Source organism: Periplaneta americana, chromosome 5 (genome assembly GCF_040183065.1).
Source record: "Periplaneta americana isolate PAMFEO1 chromosome 5, P.americana_PAMFEO1_priV1, whole genome shotgun sequence".
NCBI classification, from domain to species: Eukaryota; Metazoa; Arthropoda; class Insecta; order Blattodea; family Blattidae; genus Periplaneta; species Periplaneta americana.
The window spans coordinates 133362033-133381917 of NC_091121.1; positions in this window are offsets into that span (position 1 = coordinate 133362033).

A 19885-nucleotide genomic window follows, 5' to 3' on the forward strand; every position below is an offset into this window, starting at 1 on the left:
CTACCTACCTATCTATCTATCTATCTATCTATCTACCTACCTACCTACCTACCTACCTACCTACCTATCTATCTATCTATCTAGCTGTCTGTCTGTCTGTCTATCTATCTATCTCTATCTACCCACCCACCCATCCATCCATCCACCTATCTTTCTGTCTGTCTGTCTATCTCTCTGTCTGTCTTTCCGTCTGTCTATCTATCTATGTATCTATCTGCTTGTTTGTCTGTCTGTCAGTCTAATCCTGGTTGAGTGGAAGAAACGGCAGGATGGTTTTAGATCTGCCAAAGGAATAAATCTATTTCTAAACTATTATCCGGAGGACGATGAGAATTACTATCGAAATTAGGCTCTCATTCATTCTATTAATTAATTTATTCATTAACTGCTTAATTAATTCATTCATATTAAATAAGTTAGTAGTTTTTCACTGACAATAACAGTAGTGAAATATAAGGGTATAATATAGACATTTTGACAGGAGCCTCTTATAAAAAAATATGAACGAAATAAGACTTTTTCTTGATTCTCGTCAAAATATTTTCTGGAAGCAGAGAGTATATCAACTCATGGATATAAGCATCGGAAGAGGATACTTAAATATCATTTCATGCCTTACATTTGTTGGTTTTTTAAGTACATTGTAATCTTATTTTTTCGTTCTAGTGTGCTAAAATATTTATATTTTTGACATAACGAGGTTGGTGTTAAGCAAAAATGGCATTGTTGTGCAACATATCTCATTACAGGCGTTTGATTATGTTCTTTTAGTAGTCCGCTTGTCTTCTGAACTTGACTTGTGTTTCTGTAATTCTTTGGTTTCTCTGCCAGAATGACTTGTCTTCATATATCGATATTCTTCGTGTAACTACAACACGGTGAGCAGTAAATAATCATTCATTCATTTGTTTTTCATTCGTTGATTCATTCTACCATTGATACATACATTGCGAAGATGATATGAAAGCAACTCGTCAGAAAGGAAAATCTAACTCTTGTAAATTATTTTTCAGTAGGACATTTTTGAGACTTTAGAAAATTCATATTTTGTTTCCAGACCCTGTAAGATTTACTCGGTCTTTAATACGCTGTTCGAAGACATGTTTGACCTCATAAGTGACGCCAATAAGACAAATGTCATGAGACGACTATATCATATTTCATGAGATAATCTTGGCGTGTCAATGTATATGCCAGAACTACAACCATATAAAATATATAAAATTATTTGCAACATTTAATCTTATGCAGATTCAGAGCTTAGGCTACATCAGCATTGGTCTTCTCAACTCTTTGTCAATCCAGAAGCGATACAGTGAATTCTGTTTTGAGATGCAAATGTTTTCCATTTCTGAAAATGAAATTTTAAATTTTGTCTGAAGCTTAACCTTCTGTTTTGAAACAAGAAATGTAATTTCTCCTATGACTCATTGTTTTTTATACATAAAAGAATATTCTTTATGCGTCTGAATTCTTATTTTCGCAACATTCATTGTCTGATATTTGGTTTGGTGGGAATTAGAATCCAAAAAATCTGTGGCATGTTGTAGTATTGGTATTGGGAATGTTTCGAATTTGAAATAAAATTTTGATACTTCTTTCCATATTATACTTTAAATAATACGTGTTTAATTCTGCGCTATAATCAAAGTTTAAAGAGGTAATACTTGATGGAGACAACCTTAGGTTGCACCCACAAAAATCCCCTTCAAGTACTATCATGCAAACAAATCGAGGGAAAGGACACATGGGAGGGACATTTGAAAGAGTTCGTTCCCCAATAGTGCTCTGGAGAGTAATGCTCTACCTGCAGGCTAAATGTATGCTTTTGCAATTGTCTCGAACCACAAGACGTTTCAAAAATCAATTTAGGACGTTTACTAAAATAATTTAATTAACAAAGTAGTCTATTTTTCCTGGATTGTTAGTTATTGTAAGTGCGCAGTGCATAATATTTGAAGTGCAGGGGGTTTTAGAAAGTGTGCAGTGTGTTTTGCACCCAGTAAAAGTGCAGTGAGCTACAAAGCCTGTTCAGTAGGTTCTAGTACTACAGTAATGAGTTCAGTTAATGTGTAGTGGACAGAGAAAATGCATAGAAGGTCAAAAATATAATTTATATTTGAATTACAACTATATGGCCTCTCGGTTTGCTCTCCTAGCTTCATATTATAATCGTAATACCAGTTCACTGCACAATTTTCTGTAATCAGTACCACGTCATCAGACATCATTGTACTCAAGATATTTCTCAATAGCCATGGCCCGCTCCTGGAATTCGCTTCTGCCGGAATTCAGGGATAGTCTTAGTTCTCAGTCGTTCCTAATTAGGTTGTTTTTTAATATCATAAATGCGCAGAATTAGGCTTTTAAATATATTTTCATTTATTAATAATAATAATAATAATAATAATAATAATAATAATTTTTTTTTTTCCATCAATACTTATTTCTATATAACTGTGATTTTCTCAAAGTAACTGTTGCTGATTATACTAATTGTACTATTCCAACAGTTGTGTGGTTATATTCATTAGGCCCGGTATCAATTTTTTTTTAGTTTATACTTGTCTGTCAGAATATTTTCCTGTTTGTTGTTATATTCATATGTATTCACTGTCCTTTTATTTATTTATTTTTATTTTTTAGGTTAACACTTGTATACCGATGGTTTTTTTTTATGTTCTTTAATCCTGGTTGAGAGGAAGGAAATGCAAGATAGCTTTAATTCTGCCAGTGAAATTAAACTATTTCTAAACTATAATCAGGAAGACGATTAGAACTGCCATCGAAATTAGACAATCATTCATTCATTCATTCATTCATACATATTAAATAAGTTAGTAGTTCTTCTGTGAAAACATCAATAGTGAATTTATATATATTATCTACGTTGTATATAAAAATAGGAACAAAATAAGACTTCACTTGATTCTCAACAAACAATTTTGTGAAAGCACAGAGCATATCAACTCATGGATATAAACATCACAAGAGGATAGTTAAATATCATTTCATGCCTTACATTTGTTTGTTCTTTAAAGTTATTCAAATGTTCATTTTTCGCTCTAGCCTGCTATATAATTGAATATTTTTGACATAACTAGGTTGGTGTTCAACAACAATGACATTGTAGTGCAACATATTTCATTACAGGCGTTTGATTATGTCCTCTTATTAGTCCGCTTGTCTTCTGAACTTGACTTGTGTTTCTGTAATTCTTTGGTTTCTCTGTCTGAATGACTTGTCTACTTATATCGGTATTCTTCGTGTAACTAACACATGGTGAGTAGCTACCAATCATTCTTTCATTTGTTCTTTCTTTCGTTGATTCATTCTTTCATTCATACATACATTGCGAAGATGATGTGAAAGCCAGTCGTGAGAAAGAAGAATCTAATTATTGTAAATCATTTTTGAGTAGGACATTTTTGAGACTATAAAAATGCATATTTTGTTTCCACTCCCTGCAAGATATACTCGTTCCTTTATACACTATTCGAAGACATGTTTGACCTCGTAAGTGACGCCAATAAGACAACTGTCTTGAGACGACTATATCATAAGTCATGAGATAATCGTGGCGTGACAATGTATATGCCAGAACTACAATCATAAAGAAGAATTATTAAATTATTAGCAATATTTTAGAAAAGATATTGCAGATAGGCATGTATGGTGGATAGAATAGAATTTTCAGAATGATACGCGTCATCAAAAATTAGTAAAACTCATAGGATCGAAATCTTTCCAGGCATATGTTTACGTTATTTTGAAAACATGTTTCGCCCAATGTATACATTAAACGTAATTCACTGAAATTCTATCACAACATTGTCAAAGTTAATGTTTTAAATCATACCGAAATTTTTATTATGTGCCTTAGAAAGAAATTGTATATAATTCGTTCAATTTCGCTTTCTAAGGTAAGAAAGAGTCAGTGGCCTCAGTCAGTTTTTCTAATCTCATGGAAATTCAAAACTACGGCTACATCATCATTGGCCTTCCCAACTCTCTGTTAACCCAGAAGCGATATATTGAAATTTGTTTCGAGATGCAGCTATTATCCAGTGTCTGAACAAGAAACTTTTAATTTTGTCTGAAGTTTATTGTTCAATTTTATTCAATATTTGAAACAACAAATGTAATAATCTCTCATGTGTCATTAAGTTTTCTACATAAAGGTGTATTCTTTATGCGTCCAGAGTCCCATTTTCTCAACTTTTATTGTCTGTTCGTTTGTTTTTCTCGGAATTAAAATCCTAAAATCTGTGGCATGTCGTAGCATTGGGATTGCAAGAATGTTTGGAGTTTGAAGTAAAAATTTTATATTTCTTTTCATATTATACTTAAAATAATACGTGTTCAATTATGCGAAATAACCAAAGCATACAGAGGTGACAGTGGATGGAGACAAACATAGATGCATCAACAAAATTCCTCTTAAAGGACTATCATGCAAATAAATTGAGGGAAAGTACAAATGGGACGGACATTTGAAAGAGTTCTTTTCTCTATCGTGCTCGGGAGTGTAATACTCTACCTGCTGGATAAATGTATGCTTTTGGAATATACTCGAACCACAAAAGGGTTAAAAAATGAACTAAAGAAGATTACTAAAGCAAGTGAATTAACAAAGTAGTTTATTTATATTGGATTGTTAGTTATGCTGAGTGCGCTGTGCATAATATTGGAAGTTCAGTGAGATTTAGGTATGCAGTGTGTTTGACGCCTAGTGAAAGTGAAGTGAGCTTCAGAGCGTGTTCAGTAGGTTCTTGTGCTACAGCAATGAGTTCAATTAATGTGTAGTGAGTAGAGAAAATACAGAAAAGTTTAAAAATATGATTCGTATTGGAATTAGAACTATCTGGTCTCTCGGTTTACTCTCCTAGGTTCACATCATAATCGTGATACACGTTCACTGCACAATCTTCTGTTAACAATACCACGTTATCAGACATCTTGTAATCAAAATGTTTCTCAATAGCCATGGCCCGCTCCTGGAATTCGCTTCTGTCGGAATTCGGGGTAGTCTTAGTCCTCAGTCGTTTATAATTAGGTTGTGTTGAAATATAATAATGCACAGAATTAGGCTTTTAAATATAAATTCTTGTATTATTAATATTAATAATAATAATAATAATAATAATAATAATAATAATAATAATAGTAGTAGTAGTAGTAGTAGTACTAATAATATTAATATTAATAATTGTAATAATAATAATAATAATAATAATAATAATAGTATTAATGTTTTTTCCATCACTACTAATTTCTACATAACTATAACTTTCTCAATGTAACTGTTGCTGATTATACTAATTGTACTAGTCCTTTAGTTGTGTGGTTATATTCATAGGGCCCGGTATTAATTCATTTCTTTTGAGTTTATACTTTTCTAGCAGAAAATATTTCCCATTTTGTGGTTATATTCATATGTATTCACTGAATTTTTTTTATTTTTTATTGTTATTTCTTTAAGTTAATACATGTATACCGATTTTTTTGTACGTTTTTTAATCCTGGTCGAGTGGAAGAAAAAGCAAAATGGCGTTAACTCTGCCAGAGAAATTACACTTTTTCTAAATTATAATCAGGATGACGATGAGAACTACCATCGAAATTAGACATTCATTCATTCATTCATTCATTCATATTAGATAAGATAGTAGTTTTTCAGTGAAAACTTCAATAATGAAATTTGATATATTATCGATGTTGTTGAACAACAATCTCGAATATATAAATATGAACGAAATAAGATTTCACTAGATTCTCATAAAACGTTTTTATGCAGCAAAAAGCATATCAACTCATGGATATGAACATCAGATAATGTTACTTACATTTCATTTTCTGCCTGACATTTGTTGGCTTTTTTAATATATTCAAATGTTTTTTTTCGCTCTAGCCTGCTATAATATTGAAATTTTGGACGCAACGAGGATGGTGTTCAACAGCAATGACATTGTAGTGCAACATATTTCAATACAGGCGTTTGATTATGTCCTCTTAGTAGTCCGCTTGTCTGCTGAACTTGACTTGTGTTTCTGTAAGTCTTTGGTTTCACTGTCAGAACAACTTGTCTTCATATATCTATAGTCCTCCTGTAACTGTCACAGATTGAGTAAAATATAATCATTCATTCATTCTTTCATTCATTTGTTCTTTCATTCGTTGATTCATTTTATCATTCATACATACATTGCAAAGATGATATGAAGTCTACTGATGAGAAATGAAAATCTAACTTTTGTTAATCATTTTTCAGTAGGACATTTTTGAGACTATGAAGAATACATATTTTTTTTCCACTCCCTCTAACATTTAGTCGTTATTTAATACACTGTTCGAAGACAGATTTTAGCCTCATAAGTGACGCCAATGAGGCAACTGTCATGAGACGACTATGTTATAAGACAAGAAATAATCGTCGCGTTTCAATGTATATCCCAGAACTACAATCACGAAGACGAATTATTAAAATATTTGCAACATTTTAGAAAAAAATTTCAGATAGGCATGCATGGTGCATAGAATAAAATTATCAGGATGATACGAGACAGCAAAAATCAATAAAATCTCGTAGGATCGAAATCTGTCTAGACATATGGTTACATTATTTTGAAAACATGTTTCGCCCAACCTATATATTAACTGCAATTAACCGAAATAGTATCACAACATTGTCAAAGTTAATGTTTTAAATCACACCGAAATTTCATTATTTTTCTTAGAAAGAAATTGGATATTATTTGTGCAAATCCGCTCTTTAAGGTTGAGAAAGAGTCGGTGGTCTCAGTCAGTATGTTTAATCATGGAGATTCAAAACAGAACCTATATCGTCATTGGCCTTCCCAACTCTCTGTCAACCCAGAAGCGATATAGGGATATCTGTTCTTAGATTCAACTATTTTCCATTGTCTGAAGAGGAAATTTTAATTTTGTCTGAAGCTTATTCTTATATATTATTCAATATTTGAAACAAAAAATGTAATAATCCCGATGTGTCATTCACTTTTATACATATAATAATATTCTTTTTGCGTCTGAAGTCTTATTTTCTCAACTTTTATTTTCTGTTCTTTTGTTTGGCTGGTAATTAAAATTCAAAAATCTGTGGCATGTACAACATTTGGATTGCAACAATGTTTGGAATTTGAAATAAAAATTTTCATATTATACTTTAAATAATAGGTATTCAATTATGCGCAATAATCACAGCGTAAAGAGGTGAGATTGGATGGTGACAAACATAGGTTACACCCACAAAACTCCTCTTCTAGGACTATCATGCAAGCAAATTGTGAGAAAGGACACATGGGACGGACATTTGAAAGAGTTCTCTCCTCAATAGTGCTCGGGAGCGTAATGCTCTACCTGCAGGCTAATTGTATCCTTTTGCAATTCGTTCGAATCACAAGAGGTCTCAAAAAATAACTTTGGACGTTTACTAACAGAAGTTAATTAACAAATTAGTCTATTTTTGTTGGATTGTTATCTATACTACCTGCGCTGTGCTTAATATTGGAAGTGCAGGGAGTTTGAGAAAGTGTGCAGTATGTTTTATTCCTAGTGAATGTGCAGTGAGCTGCAGAGCCTGTTTAGTAGGTTCTAGTACCACAGTAATGAGTTCAATTAACCCTAGACGGACCAAGGGAGGGTCAATTTGTGACCACACTTTTTTTAGAACTATTACTATTATAGTATAGAACATGCTCAGACCATAGTATTCTCTTTTTGTGTCAGAAATAGTATAAAGTTTATGATGCAATAAGGGCAATCAAGTTTTTTTGGTTGAAAACCTATTTATGTGAACCAAATTTCGAAGTGGTCACAAAATAACCCTCCCTTTGTCCAACTTGTAACATTTTTTTTTTTTTTTTTCGAAATTATAAATGTATGTTGCAACAAAAAAAGTTATTCTATGGCGCTACAGCCCATGAAGGACCAAAACCGACCAACTGGCTGCTGGGCTCACGTCCATATGCCGAAGCAGAGTTGGACGATCATCCAACCAGAATGGAGGTATCGTGTGGATAGCATGATGATCCCCTCAGCCGTTATAACTGGTTTGTGAAACCGGATTTTAGCTACATATCGTAGCTCCCCATGTGTATCGCGTTGCTGGGTGGGCACTGGTCCCTACACTGGCCGAAATTTCATGAGAAACTTTCTTCCCCCGTGAGGACTCGTACCAGCGCGCATTCCGTAACGCGAGTCCTAGGCACGATGCCTTAGACCACGACGCCACGTCGCGGGACAATTTTACAACAATGAACTTATTATTCGAAACTGCAAACATATGTTGTAACAATGGACTTATTTGGAAACCAACATTACATTACGAGGCGCGTCCATAAAGTAACTTTCCCACTCGTCCCACAGCTAGCAAACCATATGTTGCGCGAAGCGACTGCATGTACATGATAGAGTAATGTCCTGGCATGGCGCATGCGCTAGCGGAACCTCCCGAGTGATCTCAGTAGCTTCGTTTCATTGGTTGAAGATGGAAGCTCCTTTTCCAGCTCCCGCCGCGTGTGAAGTGCGAACAATGATAAAGATTTTGAATCCATAGGGCATCGCGCCAATTGAAATTTATCGTCAGCTGTGCCAGGTTATGCAAGCAGATAATGTGTCGCTGCTGTAGACATTTTTCAGCAGGACGCCAAAATGTACACGACGAGGAGCGCAGTGGAAGGCCGACAATTATCACAGACGACCTTGTGGAGCAAAGCACCATCTCCTTGCTCATGATGTTAGGCCCATAGACCTGGCACAGCTTACGATAAATTTCAATCGGCGCTATGCCCTGTTCATTCAGAAACTTTTTCACTGCTCGCACTTCATAAGCGTCGGGAGCTGGAATAGGAGCGTCCATCTTCAACCAATGAAACGATGCTACTGAGAACACTCGGGAAGTTCCGCTAGTGCATGCGCCATGCGCTTCGCGCAACATATGGTTTTCTAGCTATAGGACGAGTGGGAAAGTTACTTTATGGATGCGCCTCGTACATTGTTGGCATTGCTGCATGGATTGAAAACTCATTTTATAAAGAGTGTTATTCTGTCTCTGACCGTGGTATGATTCACAAATACGAATATGTAATTATATAATACGGAAAGTGAATCAGAAACAGTTTTAGAACATCACGAGGAAGAAAGTTATGATATTTTTTATGAGTGTGTTAGTGAAACTGAAGATGTTCATCAAATTGAAGACATGGACTGTGATTATGATAATGGTGATATTGATGATGGCGCAGAACCCAATTTTACTATATGCAATTCAAGTGACAGTGCAACTAATAGGAATATTAGTGATAACAACAATAGTGCAAGTGTAAGAATTATGAAGTATGTGGCTAAAAGTGGAAGGGTTTATGTACCTAATCCGCCTCATCCCACGCGAAGAACTGTTGCAAATATAATACTTGGAAAGCCTGGACTACCACAAACCGGTATAGTAACCACAATACAAGAATCTTTTGGAAAGTTCTTCACTGATGAATTTGTGTCTAAAATTGTGCAACACACAAACGAGGAAGCAGAGAAGAAGGAGTATCGAAGAAACAAGTCCAACTGAAATCCTCGTATTCAAAGGTACTCTCATTTTGATGGGCGCAAATAACTACAACAACCTAGATTACCATGCCTTATGATCCCAAGAGCTTGGAAGGTCAGTATACATAGCCGGCACGAGTCGGAACAGATTTCGTGATCGTCTGTCATCAGATTTTATGATAAGAACACAAGGCAGGTTGGAGATCTAATGACATATTTACTCCTTTACGAGAAATATTTCAACTTTTGACTGACATATTTCCTAAGTACTGTACAGCTGGTAAAAACACTACCATAGATGAAATGCTTACCCTGTTTTGAGGCAGATGCCCATTTAAAGTCTTTCTGAAAGGAAAACCGGGTAATTATGGGATCCTCATCAGACTTCTTGCTGACTGTGACTATTGATATATTCAGTGTAAGGAAGTTTATGCTGACAAACAAGAAGGAACAACTCCTGACTCAAGAGGCCCTAGAGAAGGTGTCAAAAGGCTTGTTTCTCAAATAAAGGACACAGGTCGGAATCTGACTACTCACCGTTTCTATACATCGGTCGAACTTGCTGAAGATCTGTACGAGTGTAAAATTACTTTAGTTGGTACCATGAAAAATAATCGCAAACATATTCCTGAAGAACTGAAACCATAACTGAAAGAGAATTGGGCTCAATAAAGTTCGTATTCACTGACCCTGCATCTGAAAAATCACCTGTTACGTTAGTGCCCTATATTCCTAAACCTAAGGAGAACCTAATCATGCTGTCATCACATGAAGATGCCAAAGTTTCTGAAGATGGAAAAAAAAAAAAAATCAGATATAAATTTATTCTATAACTCAGCCAAAGGCTCTGTTGACACCATTGATCAAATTGCCAGGATGTATATTACTAAGAGAGGTACCCGTCGTTGGCCGCTATCATTATTTTACACCCTAATTGATATTGAGTGCAAAAATACTTATACACTGTACATTATGACTTTCCCAGACAGGTACAAAAAGAAAATAAAAAGGCGGCGCTTTTACTACGGAACTGGAGTTACAACTAATCAAAACAAATGTGGAACATCGTGCTGGAACCATAATTGGACGCAGAACAATATCGTCATGTCAATGGAAGCCATCCTCAAGAAGAAAATCACCAAAACAAACCAGAATTAGCAGCAGCCATCAGGGAAAGGTTAGTGACATACATGTAGCAAACAGATTAGTACCAAGAGTGAAAAACTAAACAAATTAACAAAAACAACCATTTTTTGTGGAAAATGCAATTTGTATGTTTGTGGAAAACACAGTCAAAAGACAAACTTACGCTGTCAGTGTGTGAATGACGTGGATAAATCTACATGATGATGTTAATGATGTATAAGAATTTGTTCAAGCATTAACTTTCAATAATAAATTTAATTTCAAAATTTTCAAGATATAAAAATATTGGGCAGATTGCCCTGTTATCGGTCAGACCATAATACCGGTCACCAGGTAGTTACACATTTATAAGCTATACAGGAGAAGCATCCCGTTATGAAGTGGTAGCCGGTGACAAAGGAACTTGGTTCCTCGCATAGGGTTCAGTGTTTGCCTCGCCAGTCTGGAGGAAACCTTTGAAAAGTGAGCACCACGTGGTGTTTATATTACGCTGACAACGTTTGGACCATTACTGATTGTGTTTAGGTGAGTTGTTCTTATCTATTATATTTTATTATATACTTAACATACCTAAGCAATGATTTAATGTGCTTACATTACGAAAAATTTTGTTATATATAATTCGTCATTATCTTTATAACCCTTTTCTTGCCCTAGTGCCGGTCGCGATGTCTGTTCCTAATACCGGTCATGCAAAAAGTCTCGTAACAACTGTAGTAAACTTATTGTACATTTCAGGGTTTATTGTCAAGATGGCAGCAACCAAGAAAGGAAAATGGGATGAAAAAAACATGAAAATGGCTGTTGATGGTATGATGGCGGGAAAATTGACTTTGAGGGAAGCAGCTGGTCGCTTTTCTGAGCACTTTGAGTGACCGTGTATGTGCTCTTAAAAAGGGGAAATGCATCAAATTGCACCCTCAATAGGAAGGTTTAAACAAACCTTTGATGATGAATTAGAGGGCGAACTTGTTTCGTATCTCAAATATCTTGATAGCTGTTTCTTGCCTGTAAATAAAACTGAATTCTTAAAGCTAGCCTATGCTCTGGCTGAGCATTTCAAATTGCCCCACCGAGTCAATAAAATAAAGAAAACTACAGGCAAAAAGTTTTATCGGGGATTTATAAAGCGGCATCCCGAATTTTCTCTGCGTTGTGCTCAGTCAACAAGCCTGCAGAGAGCTCAAGGCTTTAACGAGGAGCAAGTAGGTGCTTTTTTTTTTTTGACAAATTAGAAGAACTTATGGATAAGTACTCATTCCCTCCACACAAGATATTCAATTGCGACGAGATGGGTGTCATAATAATAATAATAATAATAATAATAATAATAATAATAATAATAATAATAATAATAATGTTTTATTTTCGCTGGCAGAGTTAAGGCCATAAGGCCTTCTCTTCCACTCAACCAGCGTTAATCAATACAATACATAAATTTAAATTACAAATATTTACACTACACTTAAAAGGTTCTCCAGCAATAATCTTCACTGCATATTTATTTAAATTTAGATAAATCTATAAGATAAAGTAGTAACTTAATTTATGAGCTAATTTAATTCAATGAATTATAATAATTAATTTAATATTTGAGATAGCTAGTAAAATGATGAAAATTAATTTAATATGAGCTTACTAGGACTATGTTACAGGGAGAATATATATATATATATATATATATATATATATATATATATATATATATATATATATATTTCTATTTCTATAATGAGAATATTAATGTAATTGCCATTAGAGGTTTTGTAAATCTATGTCAGTGGTGTACATTCAAATTCTCAGAAAGTGTTGTCCATTAAGGGGAAAAAACAAGTAGTCTAAGCAAGCTAACATCAGGTGAACGGGGCAGGAATATCACAGTGATGGTTTGCATCAATGCTGCTGGTGACCAATTCATCCCGCCTTTATTTGTATTTCCGAGGATTCGAATGAATCCACAGCTGATGAAAGATGCGCCAGAGGGTAGCATTTTTGATGCTCAAGAAACCGGCTGGATTTCGGTTTCAGGATTTATTAAATGGCTGAAGGCTTTCATTGAGAGAGTAAATCCTACAGAGCATACTCCAGTTCTGCTCATCTTAGATGGCCATAGTACACACAAAGATCTTCAAGCTATTATTCTTGCCAAAAAGCATCACGTACATATGTTGAGCCTTCCCCCACAAACAACACACAAACTCCAGCCTCTGGATCGTGCAGTCATGAGGCCTTTCAGATCTGCATACAATGCAAGTTTGTGAAGAGTGGATGAGCAAGTATGGAAAACTGGGATTGAAAATCACTGACAAAGACATCTGCGGATTGGTAAGAACTGCGTTCACCAAAATATGGAATTGACAAAGTCAGGATTCCAATTTACAGGGATATATCCCTTCAACAGGAATATTTTTTGAGAACTGGATTGCCTACCAGCGTCAAACACAAGAAAAGTGGCAGAGGGAGGTGAACATGGCAAACCTTCAGCAGAGTCTTCAGATTTCAATGTCGACTCTTTGCCACAGTCATCACCGACACTCCCGAAAAATCCAGTGGTTGACATGGCTGTTCCTTCGACGTCTAGATCTATAGACTTCCAGAAGGCCATAGCCTAAGGTCTCTCCTGTATCTCATGACCTGCAGAGAAAAATTGTTAACAGAAAAAGGAGAGCAGAAAAAAGTGCAATTCTAACGTCCATCCCCTTTATAAATATGTTAGAATAAAAGGAGGAAATCTAGCGACAGAAGAAACAAATAGCGTTGTGTGGAAAAAATTACCCTAAGAAGAAGGCAATTTTAGACGGTAGCTCTACCAAACGTAAACTTCAGCTTGGGAATGAAAATGAAGTCAACAAAAAAGACAAAAATGATACCGAGGAAACTGAATGCATTATTTGTGGCAAATCTTTTAGGGAGGATTGGGTGCAGTGTTGCAAGTGTTGAGGTTGGGCTCATGTAGGTTGTGCAGACAGTGACCAAATACTCTATTTTGTATGTGAGAATTGCAAGAGATGACTAAGAGTGATACATATCAAGAGAGTAGACATAATTGTATTATTTTCATTTAAATTTTGTGTAACTCTTCAGTCATACCTTTGTTTTTCCATGTAAAACAACGTGACCGGTACTGGGAACAGTTTTTTGAAAGTCATTATCTCAACAGTTCACGAAACACTAAATCATGGGTAATTAAACGTACGTTATTTGATACAATTCTTATACTGACTTATTTTTCATGTTATCCCGTTTCTTAGTTTGCAATTTTGTTTAAATTCATTAACAGATTTACCTCAAATAATGATAAAGGCTTAAGTGACCGTTACTAGGGCAACCTCCCCTTCGTTTCTTAATATACATTATTTCTTACCTAATTCATTCAATAAAGAAATAATACTTACGGAAATACTGAAAATACAACCATAAGGGTAAAATATAATGGTGGACATTAATTAACCCTCCCTTCGTCCAGCGTGATACCAAAAAAAGCTTGGCCCATCTAGGGTTAAAGTGTATTGGGTAGAGAAAATGAAGAAGAAGAAAAGTTAAAAATATAATAATAATAATAATAATAATAATAATAATAATAATAATAATAATAATAGTTTTATTTTTCCTGGCAGAGTTAAGGCCATCAGGCCTTCCCCTCCACTCAACGGATCAAATCACATACAGAAAAAATTCATACCGGTATACCAATATGAACTTAAAAATAATAATAAACATAACTGAGTAAAAAGGAGAGATTGAATACATATACACAATCAGTATTAACTTAGAAATAAAAAAATTAGAATATTAGAATTAGAACTATCTGGCATCTGGGTTTACTCTCCTAGCTTCACATCATAATCGTGATACACGTTCACTTCACAATCTTCTGTTATCAACACCACGTCATCAGACATCTCTGTACTCAAGATATTTCTCAATAGCCATGATCCGTTCCTCGAATTCCGGGATTTAGATTCTGCTGGAATTCACGGGTAGACCTAGTCCTCAGTCGTTTATAATTAGGTTGTTTTGAAATATTTAAATGCACACAATAAGACTTTTAAATATATTTTTATTTAATAATAATAATTATACTAATACTAATAATAATAATAATTATAGTAATAATAATCATAATAATAACAATAACAATAATTTTTCCATCAATACTAATTTCTACATAACTGTTATTTTCCCAATGCTACTGTTGCTGATTATACTAATTGTACTACTGCATTAGATGTGTGGTTATATTCACAGGGCCCGGTATTAATTTTTTTTCTTTTAGGTTTATACTTGTCTACCAGAATGTATTTTCCTCTTTCTGGTTATATTCGTATGCATTCACTATTTTTCATTTATTTATTATTATTATTATTATTATTATTATTATTATTATTATTATTATTATTATTATTAATTTTTAAGTTAATACTTTTATACCGATATTTTTTTTGTATGCTCATTAATACTACATTGTATAAAATATTAGTTTTATTAAGGTATTAATTATGTACATATTTCATATTTGCATTTTATATGTATTGCATGATATTGTTAACCGTAAGAATTGGACATATACTTTATTCCTTGCTATAAAGCAAATGTAAGAATACTATGGAACGAATAAATCTATCTATCTATCTATCTATCTATCTATCTATCTATCTATCTATCTATCTATCTATCTATCTATCTATCTATCTATCTATCTATCTATCTATCTATCTATCTATCTATCTATCTGTCTGTCTGTCTGTCTGTCTGTCTGTCTGTCTGTCTGTCTGTCTGTCTGTCTGTCTGTCTGTCTGTCTGTCTGTCTGTCTGTCTGTCTGTCTGTCTGTCTGTCTATCTATCTATCTATCTATCTATCTATCTATCTATCTATCTATCTATCTATCTATCTATCTATCTATCTATCTATCTATCTATCTATCTATCTATCTATCTATCTATCTTATCTATCTGTCTGTCTATCTGCCTGCCTGCCTGCTTACTGCCAGTCTGCCTGCCTGCCTCTCTCTCTGTGTGTCTGTCTGTCCGTCTGTCCGTCTACACTCCATCTATATTTGTCTGCCTGCCTGCCTGCTTACTGCCTGCTGTCTGCCTGCCTGCCTGCCTGCCTGCCTGCCTGCCTGCCTGCCTGCCTGCCTGTCTCCCTGCCTTCCTGCTTACTGCCTGCCTGTCTGCCTTCCTGCCTGCCTGCCTGTCTGCCTGTCTGCCTGCCTGCCTGCTTACTGCCTGCCTGCCTGTCTGCCTTCCTGCCTGCCTGCCTGCTTACTGCATGCTTACTGCCTGCCTGCTTACTGCCTGCCTGTCTGCCTGAATGCCTGTCTGCCTGCCTGCCTGCCTGCTTACTGCCTGCCTGTCTGCCTGCCTGCTTACTGCCTGCCTGTCTGCCTGCCTGCCTGTCTGCCTGCCTGCTTACTGCCTGCCTGTCTGCCTGCCTGCCTGCTTACTGCCTGCCTGTCTGCCTGCCTGCCTGCTTACTGCCTGCCTGTCTGCCTGCCTGCCTGCTTACTGCCTGCCTGCCTGCTTACTGCCTGCCTGCCTGCCTGCTTACTGCCTGCCTGTCTGCCTGCCTGCTTACTGCCTGCCTGTCTGCCTGCTTGCCTGCTTACTGCCTGCCTGTCTGCTTACTGCCTGCCTGTCTGCCTGCCTGGCTGCTTACTGCCTGCCTGCCTGCCTGCCTGCCTGCCTGCTTACTGCCTGCCTGTCTGCCTGCCTGCCTGCCTGCCTGCTTACTGCCTGCCTGTCTGCCTGCCTGCCTGCCTGCTTACTGCCTGCCTGTCTGCCTGCCTGCCTGCTTACTGCCTGCCTGTCTGCCTGCCTGTCTGCCTGCCTGTCTGCTTACTGCCTGCCTGTTTGCCTGCCTGCCTGCTTACTGCCTGTCTGTCTGCCTGCCTGCCTGCTTACTGCCTGCCTGTCTGCCTGCCTGCCTGCTTACTGCCTGCCTGTCTGCCTGCCTGCCTGCTTACTGCCTGCCTGTCTGCTTACTGCCTGCCTGCCTGCTTACTGCCTGCCTGTCTGCCTGCCTGCCTGCCTGCCTGCTTATTGCCTGCCTGTCTGCCTGCCTGCTTACTGCCTGCCTGCCTGCTTACTGCCTGCCTGTCTGCCTGCCTGCCTGCTTACTGCCTGCCTGTCTGCCTGCCTGCCTGCCTGCTTACTGCCTGCCTGTGTGCCTGCCTGCCTGCTTACTGCCTGCCTGTCTGCCTGCCTGCCTGCTTACTGCCTGCCTGTCTGTCTGCCTGCCTGCCTGCTTACTGCCTGCCTGCCTGTCTGCCTGCCTGTCTGCCTGCTTACTGCCTGCCTGTCTGCCTGCCTGTCTGCTTACTGCCTGCCTGCCTGCCTGCTTACTGCCTGCCTGTCTGCCTGCCTGCTTATTGCCTGCCTGTCTGCCTGCCTGTCTGCCTGCCTGCTTACTGCCTGCCTGTCTGCCTGCCTGCCTGCTTACTGCCTGCCTGTCTGCCTGCCTGCCTGCTTACTCCCTGCCTGTCTGCCTGCCTGTCTGCCTGTCTGCCTGCCTGCCTGCTTACTGCCTGCCTGCCTGCCTGCTTACTGCCTGCCTGCCTGCTTACTGCCTGCCTGTCTGTCTGCCTGCCTGCCTGCTTACTGCCTGCCTGCCTGTCTGCCTGCCTATCTGCCTGCTTACTGCCTGCCTGTCTGCTTACTGCCTGCCTGTCTGCCTGCCTGTCTGCTTACTGCCTGCCTGCCTGCCTGCTTACTGCCTGCCTGTCTGCCTGCCTGCTTATTGCCTGCCTGTCTGCCTGCCTGCTTACTGCCTGCCTGTCTGCCTGCCTGCCTGCTTACTGCCTGCCTGTCTGCCTGCCTGCCTGCCTGCTTACTGCCTGCCTGTCTGCCTGCCTGCCTGCCGGCTTACTGCCTGCCTGTCTGCCTGCTTACTGCCTGCCTGTCTGCCTGCTTACTGCCTGCCTGCCTGCCTGCTTACTGCCTGCCTGTCTGTCTGCCTGCCTGCCTGCTTACTGCCTGCCTGCCTGTCTGCCTGCCTGTCTGCCTGCTTACTGCCTGCCTGCCTGTCTGCCTGCCTGTCTGCCTGCTTACTGCCTGCCTGCCTGCGTGCTTATTGCCTGCCTGTCTGCCTGCCTGCCTGCTTACTGCCTGCCTGTCTGCCTGCCTGCCTGGTTACTGCCTGCCTGTCTGCCTGCCTGCCTGCCTGCCTGCCTGCCTGCTTACTGCCTGCCTGTCTGCCTGCCTGTCTGCCTGCCTGCCTGCTTACTGCCTGCCTGCCTGCCTGCCTGCCTGCCTGCTTACTGCCTGCCTGTCTGCCTGCCTGCCTGCTGCCTGCCTGCTTACTGCCTGCCTACCTGCTTACTGCCTGCCTGCTTACTGCCTGCCTGTCTGCCTGCCTGCCTGCCTGCCTGCCTGCATACTGCCTGCCTGTCTGCCTGCCTGCCTGCTTACTGCCTGCCTGTCTGCCCGCCTGTCTGCCTGCCTGCCTGACTGCCTCTCTCTTTGTGTGTCTGTCTGTCTATCTGTCTAGCCTATCTGTCTCTCTGTCTGTCTGTCTGTCTGTCAGTCTGTCTTTCAGTACCTCTAACCGTCTCTCTCTCTATCCGTCTATCTATCTGTCTATCTGCCTGGGTATCTGTCTGTCTTACTATCTCTATATCTTCTATCTGTTTATCTATTTATTTATCTATCTATCTCTATTTAATATTAATAATGTTACTAATAATAATAATAATAATAATAATAATAATAATAATAATAATAACAACAACAATAATAATAATAATAATAATAATAATAATAATAATAATAATAATCTTTTTTCCATTCATACTAATTTCTACATAACTGTTATTCTCTTAATGTAACTGTTAGCGATAATACTAATTGTGCTCCTCCATTAGATGTGTGGTTATATTCATAGGGCCCGGTATTAATTTTTTTCTTTTAAGTTTATACTTTCCTACCAGAATGTAGTTTTCTCTTTGTAGTTATATTCACATGTATTCCCTGTCGTTTTATTTAAAATTGTTATTATTATTATTATTATTATTATTATTATTATTATTATTATTATTATTTAAGTTAAACTTTTATGGATACATGTTTTTATGTGTATGCTCATTAATACCAGATTGTATAAACTATTATTGTAATTAAGGTAATAATTCTCTACATATTTCATATTTGCATTTTATATGTATTGCATTTTATTGTTTAACGTAAGAATTGGACATATTCTTTATTCTGTGCTATAAAGCAAATGTAAGAATACTTTGGATCGAATGAATATGAAAATATTCAAAATAATTACGAGACACAAACCGTGATACATACGTTTCTGAATGGTTGAAATATATATATTACTGTGAAACAGAAATAGGAATATAATAAATGCAATTAGTGTAATTTTGCAACTCTTCACATTCGTAATACTTTTTTTATCTCAGTTTTATATTTTATTATTTTATCACTTTTAAATCATGTCATTTTATTATCTCATATGTGAAGACTTGCAATCACATATATTTTGTAATCTATACGTGTATTTTAAGTAAGTGGCAATCAAGACAGTCATAAAAGAATGTCAATGTGTATCATAGCAACGGTGGTTTTTAATATGTCTCATTTTGCATGCCACTAAATATGTTTTGTATTTGTAGAGATTATGTAGAAACCACTGATATTGCTGAAATGTACTTCGTATCTGATGATGTTGGCGTAGAACAACGAAAACGTTCACACGTCCTTAAAAATGTAATGTAAAGGTGTAGCACCTTAAACATATGCTTTGAAGTCAGTGCCTGGAATAAACACTTTTAAGATACAATACAGTCTTCTCTGAAAATCAAAAATTAATTGTAAAATATCTCTTAAGTGACGCCAATAAGGCAACTGTCATGAGACCACTATGTCGTAAGTCAAGATATAATCGTGGCGTTTCAATGTATATAACATAACTAAAATCATAAAGAAGAAATATTAAAATTTTAGCAACATTTTAGAAAAAAGTTGCTGATAGGCATGTATGGTGCATACAACAGAATTTTCAGGATGATACGCGACAGCAAAATTAGTAAAAACTCATAGGAACGAAATCTGTCGCGACATATGGTTACATTATTTTGAAAACATGTTTCGCCCAACCTATAGATTAAATGCAATTAACCGAAATTCTATCACAACATTGTCAAAGTTAATGTTGTAAATCATACCG